The 3,594-nt window shown below is 40.2% G+C and overlaps 1 non-coding gene across 1 annotated transcript; it reads left to right on the top strand.

Annotated features, from left to right (window-relative positions):
* The first annotated feature begins 376 nt into the window (after window positions 1–376).
* Trnas-uga lies at window positions 377–458 on the top strand. Its single transcript has one exon. It is a non-coding gene; the product is annotated as a tRNA-Ser (tRNA).
* The last annotated feature ends 3,136 nt before the right edge of the window (window positions 459–3,594 follow it).

Here is a 3,594-nt window from a genome sequence, read left to right as displayed (position 1 = left end):
TGAAAGCCCGGATTCAAACTCACGGTTTCTGCTTGAGAGGCGGTAGGTCAAACCAATAGGCTAGCATGGTACGTGTGTGTCCATGGCACCGGCGAAACAGGGTTACCCTAGTGCGGAGCTATGAGTGTGTGTATCAATGAGTAACAATCGCGAAAACCTGAGAAGTAAATTAGAAATAATTAATAAAAAATATTAATAAGTGTGTATAATTGAACCTGAAATATTCCTCCATCATTCCTAACAATATTTATGAACACTTGTTTTTCTGTACAATGGTTTCTAGGTAATATATAACGAATGTTTGCTCAACTATTTGTGACACACATGCGCTATTGTTCTTTTAGTATAATGATAATTTGGTGAGCAGTTGTCGTGAGCTGAGGTGTCCGAGTGGTTAAGGAGTTGGACTTGAAATCCAATGGGTTATACCCGCGCAGGTTCGAATCCTGTCCTCAGCGAATGGCATTTTTTTTGTTTATAATGGTTTAAAATCAAGGTCCAGAAAGTGGGTAATCGGATAAACGAACCAAAACAAAGCGACAACAAAATGGTGGTTGACCTACCGGTTCTTAAGTAGAGTCTTATAATATCAAGTGACGGGACGAACAAGTCGTGCGCCTGATGGTAAGCTAGACGTCTGTCCATAACAGTTGCAGTGCCACTCAGAGCTTCAAAGATCAGAGGGGCACTGCCACTGCGCCCGTCACCCTGAGACACAAGTTGACAAGTCAGCATTTCGCCAGCACCCTTACCCTTCAAAACCGGAACACAGTAATGCTGACAACATTACTTGGCGGCAGAAATAAGTAAGGTGGCAGTCCTTTCCTGACATGATATGCATTTTGTATTTTATAACATCAAATGTTGCTAGTTTTAGTTATTTCAAATGTGTCTTGTTCTTCTTCGTTGTATAATAACCTTCTGATAGTAACACCTTTTGAATATTAATAAAAGATCAACCGTCGCGCGACTCGATCAGGTGTCTCGGGTTTGACTTTTTTATTGGCATCGTCAGAATACTTGGATTACTCATGCGCTAGGAGGATGACCTTGGTGTAGAGACACTTCTACAATGTTCCTTGAGTCCTATCTGCCCACATTTTTTTAAATAATATGGTAAATTGGTAACTCACTTAAACTCTAAGGGTCTTATTATAATTAGTCGGCCTCTGTGGTCGAGTGGCTTGTACATCGGTTTTCATGGTGTCGCCATCTCTGAGGTCCCGGGTTCGATCCCCGGCCGGGTCAGTGTAGAAAACTAACTTTTCTATATTGTCTCGGGTCTGGTTGTTTGTGGTACCGTCGTTGTTCCCGATTTCCATAACACAAGTGCTTTAGCTACTTACTTTGGGATCAGAGCAACGTATGTGATGTCGTCTAATATTTATTTATTTATTTATTTATTTAGGGTCGTATTCTAGAACTCTACTCAATGCTCAAGTCAGGATTGCACTGCCAACACACGCACTGGAAATACGACCTTACAGGCAGGGGCTTGAGTATGATTTCGAGTGCTTTACACCATACTCAAATCCTGACTTGAGCATTGAGTAGAGTTCTAGAATACGACCCTAAGACGGCGCAGAGGTAGCGATACGGAATTACGAAATAATTTGGTTCGTTTTATCCCTTGCTGTAACGTTATTACTAATGCTTTAGTTATGAAATTAATGTATAAGAATTCACTCTATAAATCATACTCTTTAGAAACACGATTACTTGCAGTTTTATTAATAGAAAAATTATCCGAAGTTATCTCTAAAAATCAAAATAAACTCGTACCATAGTACGACGGCGTAAACACTTCACGGAAAGTAGTCAGTTTATTAATAATAACAAAACTACATATTTTCTATACCCGTATACTTCGTACATTTTGGAAATGTATAATGATTTTAATAATACGAAGGAAATACCTAAATTCGCACGCGGTCCACCAATACTAGCCAGAGCCACCACACTTCCCCCTGTCCGCTTTCCCACCTTCTTCCCCCGGCGTCGTCTGGGGTCGGGGGACTCCTTCCACTAAGCTTTCGGGCACCCCCCAGAAGCGTCCCAGTAGCATGCGCAAGCGGATCCTGGGGTACCTCTATGATGGTGGAATTAACGCCTGGACGGCACGGATCTATTGGCTCTGTCCGCCTGTACCTTTCACAGTGCTTGGTCTAGCGTCTAGCGTCTGTTTGCGATTTCGACGTGTGTATCTACCAGTTCGTAGCCGCTTCGGCACTGTGAAAGGGAAGACGCCAAGACACGCGCGCCCGTATCTGCCGCCGCGCCCGCGCCTGTACTCTGAATGAGCCCTAACGCATTTCCAAGCAATAAAAAAAGGATGACGGGCGCAGATCTTTGTAATTGAAAGATATGAGTGACATGGACAGGCGTGTCGCTTACCACCAGGCGCACGACTTGTTCGTTCCATCACTTGCCATCATAAAAAAAACTTCTACAGAAAATCACATCTAATAATACCTACGTATTTTTTTTATAAGTACATAGTTTAATAATTAAAAAAATCGATAGGCACAAGTGTGAAAGGTACTTTAAATCTATTCGTCAGTTAGATTACATAATAATAACAATCCGTTTTACAACAGATCGTCGACCGCTGAACTACAAAATTATCTTGATACATTACGCCGTTGTCGATCGTTAAACCGGAGGTTTCAAGTTATGGTGGTATTATTCTATTTGTTACATTCGATATCGATTCTAAATCGATTTTGGAATAATCGATTTATCGTTTCATTTTGTACGCAACTTTTAATTGTAGATATATGTAATGGTAAATCTATTTCTTCATTTTATAATGTGTTACTTGTACGGGAGATCGACCTGGATTTCGCAAATCAACGTCGTAGCGTGTGTTATGTATGAGTAAAAGAATAAGTCGTGTTTGCATGCCTTTTTGAACAGCCGGAAACTATTTAAAAAGGCACTACGGGCGGTGCATTTAATAATAATAACGCACACGCTCGTAGCCCTGCAATAGGGAAACCAACAAATTACACCCAACGTCTAGTGCGTGGTACATATTTCTTGTGATTTTTTGTGTTAACGTTTAAAATACGTATTTTCAATTATTTTTTGTGGTGGTGAGCGTTGAGATTTCTTTGCCTAAGTGGGCGGTGAGCCAAAAACTTTGAGAACATATTCTCTAAAAGGTGATAACTCTGTGCAGGTAGCAAAAGAAAGCAAGCAAAAATATTACACCCTAACAGGTGGAATATTTTTTTCAAATTTGAATGGAACCACTACAGAGGTATTCCCTTTCGCACAAACAAAGAATGACCGAAATCGGTTTACGAATCTCGGAATAATCGCGTAATATACACACTAAAAAAAATACAGTGGAATTGAGACCCAAGTCGATCAAAAATACGGCTTGGTAATAAAAATAGGAATTCTCCAGATCCAGAGAAATGTCTTTTAAAATCGAAGAACCGCATAATACAACAGGGCCAAGAAATAAATTACATAACTTGCAAGTAAACTAAAATATCGCTCTGTTGCTTTTGTATTTTGGCGTATTGCCTAATGTAGTTTCTTTATATCTTGCTTAGGGCTTGTATCATATTAAGCCATTGTTTTTGG

This window comes from Hyposmocoma kahamanoa, unplaced genomic scaffold (assembly GCF_003589595.1).
Source record: "Hyposmocoma kahamanoa isolate Upper Pololo Valley unplaced genomic scaffold, ASM358959v1 210, whole genome shotgun sequence".
Lineage (NCBI taxonomy): Eukaryota > Metazoa > Arthropoda > Insecta > Lepidoptera > Cosmopterigidae > Hyposmocoma > Hyposmocoma kahamanoa.
This window is presented reverse-complemented; position numbering and strand designations above follow the sequence as displayed.